This window comes from Oncorhynchus masou, chromosome 14 (assembly GCF_036934945.1).
Source record: "Oncorhynchus masou masou isolate Uvic2021 chromosome 14, UVic_Omas_1.1, whole genome shotgun sequence".
NCBI classification, from domain to species: domain Eukaryota; kingdom Metazoa; phylum Chordata; class Actinopteri; order Salmoniformes; family Salmonidae; genus Oncorhynchus; species Oncorhynchus masou.
This window is the reverse complement of record NC_088225.1, coordinates 34,524,436-34,531,672: the sequence shown is the minus strand read 5'-3', so window position 1 is coordinate 34,531,672 and position 7,237 is coordinate 34,524,436. Positions and strand designations below refer to the sequence as shown.

Sequence of the window (7,237 nt, the reverse complement as noted above, 5' to 3'; positions counted from 1 at the left end):
CATAATGTTATAGTCCTACCAGTAGCAGGACAGAGAATGTACTGTATATAACCTACATATCATAGATGACCAGTCTAAACCTGTTCAGATCAGTTCACATAATGTTATAGTCCTTCCAGTAGCAGGACAGAGAATGTACTGTATATAACCTACATATCATAGATGACCAGTCTAAACCTGTTCAGATCAGTTCACATAATGTTATAGTCCTACCAGCAGCAGGACAGATATTCTACACTATATATAACCCTTCAAATTAGTGGATTCGGCTTTCAGCCACACCTGTTGCTGACAGGTGTATACAATTGAGCACACCGCCATGCAATCTCCACAGCCAAACATTGGCAGTAGAATGACCTAACTGAAGATCTCAGTGCCTTTCAACGTGGCACCGTTCCAACATGTCAGTTCGTCAATTTCCTGCCCTGCTTGAGCTGGTCAACTGTAAGTGCTGTTGTGAAGTGGAAACATCTTGGAGCAACAACGGCTCAACAGTGAAGTGGTAGGCCACTCAAGTTCACAGAACGGGCCCGCCGAGTGCGGAAGCGCATAAAAATGGTCTGTCCTCGGTTGCAACACCCAATACCGAGTTCCAAACTGCAATGTCAGCAAAATAACTGTTAGTCGGGAGCTTAAAATGAAATGGGTTTCTATGGCCAAGCAGCCGTACACAAGATCACCATGCGCAATGCCAAGCATCGGCTTGAGTGGTGTAAAGCTCGCTGCCATTTGACACTGGAGCAGTGGAATCTGGGTTTGGTGGATGCCAGGAAAACGCTTCCTGCCCGAATGCATTGTGCCAACTGTAAAGTTTGCTGGCGGAGGAAAAATTGTCTTGGGCAGTTTGGGGAAGGCCCTTTCCAGTTTCAGCCTGACAATGTCCCCGTGCACAAAGCGAGGTCCATACAGAAATGGATTGTCAAGATCGGTGTGGAAGAACTTGATTGGCCTGCACAGAGCCCTGACCTCAACCAATTGAACAACTTTGGGATGAAATTGAACGCCAAATTTGAGCCAGGCCTAATCACCCAACATCAGTGCCCGACCTCCCTAAAGCTCTTGTGGCTGAATGGAAAAAAGTCCCCACAGCGATGTACCAACATCTAGTGGAAAGCCTTCCCAGAATTGTGGAGACTGTTATAGCAGCAAGGGTGGGACCAACTCCATATTAATGCATATAATTTTGGAATGCGATGTTCGCCTAGCAGGTTTCTACATACTTTTGGTCATGTAGTGTATATAGCCCTATCTAAATCAAATCAAATGTTATTAGTCACAATGTCTGAGGGGCATAGACTAAGATACAGTAGAATAGTATAGAATACAGTATCTACATATGAGATGAGTAATACATAGACTAAGATACAGTAGAATAGTATAGAATACAGTATATACATATGAGATGAGTAATACATAGACTAAGATACAGTAGAATAGTATAGAATACAGTATATACATATGAGATGAGTAATACATAGACTAAGATACAGTAGAATAGTATAGAATACAGTATATACATATGAGATGAGTAATACATAGACTAAGATACACTAGAATAGTATAGAATACAGTATATCCATATGAGATGAGTAATACATAGACTAAGATACACTAGAATAGTATAGAATACAGTATATACATATGAGATGAGTAATGCCAGATATTTATAAACTAGGCCAGATACTTTTCACAACATTTCCAACAGAGACCATCAGGTTGGTCGGCATGATTAGTGATCTGATGTCAGAAGGTGAACACCAATTTGTAAGTCGCTCTGGATAAGAGCGTCTGCTAAATGACTTAAATGTAAATGTATCAGACTGTAGCTCAAACCTACTGTGACTGTTGAATGTCTGACGACGACCGAACTTTATAATAGTTTGTAGCCGACCTACCAGAATCTGAGTCTTTCCTTCAAATCAACACATGTATCTGTCTTCTAATGCAGTGGTGTAAAATACTTTAAAGTACTACTTAAGTAGTTTTTTTGGGGAATCTGTCCTTCACTTTAATATTGATATTTTTAACTACTTTTACTTTTACTTCACTACATTCATAAAGAAAATGATGTCTTTTTTTTTTACATTTTCCCTGACACCCAAAGTACTCCTTACATTTTGAATGCTTAGCAGGACAGAAAATGGTCCAATTCACACACTTATCAAGAGAATAACCCTGGTCATCCTTACTGCCTCTGATCTGGAGGACTCACTAAACAGAGAACATCCCTGGTCATCCCTACTGCCTCTGATCTGGAGGACTCACTAAACAGATAACATCCCTGGTCATCCCTACTGCCTCTGATCTGGATGACTCACTAAACAGAGAACATCCCTGGTCGTCCCTACTGCCTCTGATCTGGAGGACTCACTAAACAGAGAACATCCCTGGTCGTCTCTACTGCCTCTGATCTGGAGGACTCACTAAACACAATTGCCTTGTTTTTAAATGGTGTCTGCGTGTTGGAGTGTGACCCTGGCTATCTGTAAATTAAAATAACAAAAACATTGTGCTGTCTGGTTTGCTTAATATAAGGATTTTAAAATGATTAAATACTTTACTTTTGATACTTAATTATATTTCAAACCAAATACTTTGACTTTTACTGAAGTAGAATTTTACTGTGTGACTTTCACCTTTACTGGAGTCATTTTCTATGAAGGAATCTTTACTTTTACTCCAGTTTGAGAATTCAGTACTTTTTCCACCACTGTTCTAACGTTCTCAAGACATGTGCTCCACAGTTTCAACAGACATTTTGTAACTGCTTAGGCTACAAAGTTACTTTCAATTTCATATCAGGAAATAAAGTAATGGTCACTGGGTGAATTAGTTCTGCATTGCCCGGCTCCCCGGGGGAGCAGAGTTTGAGCATTTAATACCATTCCATTGGTCCTTAAAATAAATGTCCACCAACCTGTAGCACCGGGCCATGCAAAACAAACCTCCCACTGTCACAGAGACACAGAGTTCTAATCCCAGACACGTTTCTTCAAGACATCTATCTTACATTATTATAGATAAACATATCATTTACTCGAAACCAAGTTTAGCTGTGTTGTTTTCCTCCAAAATGTTACTGTAGGACTTTAATAATTGTAAGTAGTCCTACAAACCAAAAAGGTTTTAATTTGAGAATGTTCAAATAATATTAAACTGTCTTCAAATATGTGATGATTAGTTGAATCAGGTGTGTAAGTTCTGGTAAGAACAAAAGGATGGAGAAACCCTGAGATAAACTTAAAACCATATAATTGAAAAGCTCCTCCACCATCTTTACTAGACTTTTTACTGATAACATGTCGGACTACTGATTAGTTTACACTGTGAAAACAGCTGTCTGTCAGCAACTCAGCTCAAGTAGCAGTTCTACTAACTAGTAATATCTCATTACAGGTATTAATTATCTTATTCTGTCCATTAGAATATGTTATTTTTCAGAAATACTTACTTTATTTTTCAATAATCTCCATATAGTGTTTTCTGCTCTGTCGTCTCAAAATGGATCCTGAACAAAAGAACAACTTTACTTTCTGTTTCAGCTCAGCCGCCTCCCCACCCTGATAATAAAGTGTTATATTGGTATCTTCCACTAGATGGCAGTAAACACATGCTGTAACAAGACTTCACAACTATGTGTTCTGTTTCATACAGGCCGTGTCTCAGAGGAGGAGCATTGCTCTAGGATCAGCTCCCCCTCTCCATCTAATCTGGTTCATTATGATCTAGGATCAGGTCCCTCCTCTCCATGTAATCTGATTCATTATGATCTAGGATCAGGTCCTCCTCTCCATGTAATCTGATTCATTATGATCTAGGATCAGGTCCCCCTGTCCATGTAATCTGATTCATTATGATCTAGGATCAGGTCCCCCTGTCCATGTAATCTGTATCATGTCTCTTTATATTCATGTAGCCTGGGGGCCATGTAATCTGATTTATTGTGATTGTTTTGTATCATGTCTCTTTATATTCATGTAGCCTGGGGGCCATGTAATCTGATTCATTGTGATTGTTTTGTCTCATGTCTCTTTATATTCATGTAGCCTGGGGGCCATGTAATCTGATTCATTATGATTGTTTTGTCTCATGTCTCTTTATATTCACGTAGCCTGGGGGCCATGTAATCTGATTCATTATGATTGTTTTGTCTCATGTCTCTTTATATTCATGTAGCCTGGGGGCCATGTAATCTGATTCATTATGATTGTTTTGTCTCATGTCTCTTTATATTCATGTAGCCTGGGGGCCATGTAATCTGATTCATTGTGATTGTTTTGTCTCATGTCTCTTTATATTCATGTAGCCTGGGGGCCATGTAATCTGATTCATTGTGATTGTTTTGTATCATGTCTCTTTATATTCATGTAGCCTGGGGGCCATGTAATCTGATTCATTGTGATTGTTTTGTATCATGTCTCTTTATATTCATGTAGCCTGGGGGCCATGTAATCTGATTCATTGTGATTGTTTTGTCTCATGTCTCTTTATATTCATGTAGCCTGGGGGCCATGTAATCTGATTCATTATGATTGTCTTGTCTCATGTCTCTTTATATTCACGTAGCCTGGGGGCCATGTAATCTGATTCATTACGATTGTTTTGTCTCATGTCTCTTTATATTCATGTAGCCTGGAGGAAATGTAGCTGTATTGAAATGACAATTTCTTAGTTTGGGACATTATGGGATTCTGCCGTCCCACATGTAAGTGTTGACTCAGATAATATGATGCTCCAAATGGGGCATTAAGTTCTTCTTCCATGTCGACCCAAATTGTCCTGTTAGAGTTGTCAATAAAGAGCCTATCAGGGCAGTTATAAAGTCTTCTTGATATAATTGTCCTATTAGAGTTGTAGTTAAAGAGCCTATCAGGACAGTTATAAAGTGTTCTTGATATAATTGTCCTATTAGAGTTGTCAATAAAGAGCCTATCAGGACAGTTATAAAGTCTTCTTGATATAATTGTCCTGTTAGAGTTGTCAATAAAGAGCCTATCAGGGCAGTTATAAAGTCTTCTTGATATCATTACATGTTGGGGAGCTTTAATCCTCCCTTCTAAGTCTTTAACTGTCAACTAGTTTGGTTCATCCTGGTCCTTTTAATAGTCCAGATGAATCATGTTGTCTCTGGTGTTAAAGGAGTAGGCAGGTATGGACAGTGGAAACATTAATCATGTTGTCTCTGGTGTTAAAGGAGTAGGCAGGTATGGACAGTGGAAACATTAATCATGTTGTCTCCAGTGTTAAAGGAGTAGGCAGGTATGGACAGTGGAAACATTAATCATGTTGTCTCCAGTGTTAAAGGAGTAGGCAGGTATGGACAGTGGAAACATTAATCAGGTTGTCTCTGGTCTTAAAGGAGTAGGCAGGTATGGACAGTGGAAACATTAATCATGTTGTCTCTGGTGTTAAAGGAGTAGGCAGGTATGGACAGTGGAAACATTAATCATGTTGTCTCTGGTGTTAAAGGAGTAGGCAGGTATGGACAGTGGAAACATTAATCATGTTGTCTCTGGTGTTAAAGGAGTAGGCAGGTATGGACAGTGGAAACATTAATCATGTTGTCTCTGGTGTTAAAGGAGTAGGCAGGTATGGACAGTGGAAACATTAATCATGTTGTCTCTGGTGTTAAAGGAGTAGGCAGGTATGGACAGTGGAAACATTAATCATGTTGTCTCTGGTGTTAAAGGAGTAGGCAGGTATGGACAGTGGAAACATTAATCATGTTGTCTCTGGTGTTAAAGGAGTAGGCAGGTATGGACAGTGGAAACATTAATCATGTTGTCTCTGGTGTTAAAGGAGTAGGCAGGTATGGACAGTGGAAACATGAATCATGTTGTCTCTGGTGTTAAAGGAGTAGGCAGGTATGGACAGTGGAAACATTAATCATGTTGTCTCTGGTGTTAAAGGAGTAGGCAGGTATGGACAGTGGAAACATTAATCATGTTGTCTCTGGTGTTAAAGGAGTAGGCAGGTATGGACAGTGGAAACATTAATCATGTTGTCTCTGGTGTTAAAGGAGTAGGCAGGTATGGACAGTGGAAACATTAATCATGTTGTCTCTGGTGTTAAAGGAGTAGGCAGGTATGGACAGTGGAAACATTAATCATGTTGTCTCTGGTGTTAAAGGAGTAGGCAGGTATGGACAGTGACTGATAGTCAACATACCTAGATTAAATCTATATGGAGGTCTGACAGTAATCTTTGAGTGAGAATAGTGTCATTATAACAATTATCTTTGTTATGCTCCACTATTCTCACTCAATCATTTAAATCTATATGGAGGTCTGACAGTTATCTCTGTTATGCTCCACTATTCTCCCTCAATCATTGAAATCTATATGGAGGTCTGACAGTTATCTCTGTTATGCTCCACTATTATCACTCAATCATTTAAATCTATTTTAGAGGTCTGACAGTTATCTTTGTTAGAGCATCCTGGCGGGCTGTTATCACCGCCTGGTACAATCTTTCAACCGTAAGGCTCTCCAGAGGGTAGTGAGGTCTGCACAACGCATCACCTTTGTTACCTGCCCTCCAGGACACCTACACCACCCGATGTTACAGGAAGGCCATAAAGATCATCAAGGACATCAACCACAGCCACTCCTGTCCACCCCGCTATCATCCAGAAGGCTCAATCATTTAAATCTATATGGAGAGACTGAAAAACAGCTTCTATCTCAAGGCCATCAGACTGTTAAACAGCCAACTAACATTGAGTGGCTGCTGCCAACACACTACACTGACTCAACTCCAGCCACTTTAATAATGGGAATTGATGGGAAATGATGTAAATATATCACTAATCACTTTAAATGCTACCTTATATAATGTTACTGACACATTATTCATCTCATATGCTCCACTATATACTCTATATCAATCATCCTTATGTAATCTACATGTATCACTAGCCACTTTAACTATGCCACTTTGTTTACATACTCATCTCATATTAAATACTGTATGGATACCATCTACTGTATCTTGCCTATGCTGCTCTGTACCATCACTCATTCATTTATATCCTTATGTACATATTCTTTATCCCCTTACACTGTGTATAAGACAGTTAATTTAGGAGGTTAGTTAGATTACTTTTGGTTATTACTGCATTGTCGGAACTAGAAGCACAAGCATTTTGCTACACTCGCATTAACATCTGCTAACCATGTTTGACAATCTAAATTTGATTTGATTTGATTTGTTATGCTCCACTATTCTCCCTCAATCA

At 39.3% G+C, this 7,237-nt stretch overlaps 1 protein-coding gene across 1 annotated transcript in view; it reads right to left on the bottom strand.

Annotated features, from left to right (window-relative positions):
• The window catches only part of LOC135553883 (NACHT, LRR and PYD domains-containing protein 3-like), a 36,642-nt gene extending 33,115 nt beyond the window's left edge, over positions 1-3,527 (bottom strand). Inside the window, exon 1 of the mRNA XM_064985810.1 lies at positions 3,452-3,527. The gene's annotated coding sequence lies outside the window, so the exon portion shown is untranslated. The remainder of the gene's footprint in view (positions 1-3,451) is intronic.
• Between the last annotated feature and the right edge of the window lie 3,710 nt (positions 3,528-7,237).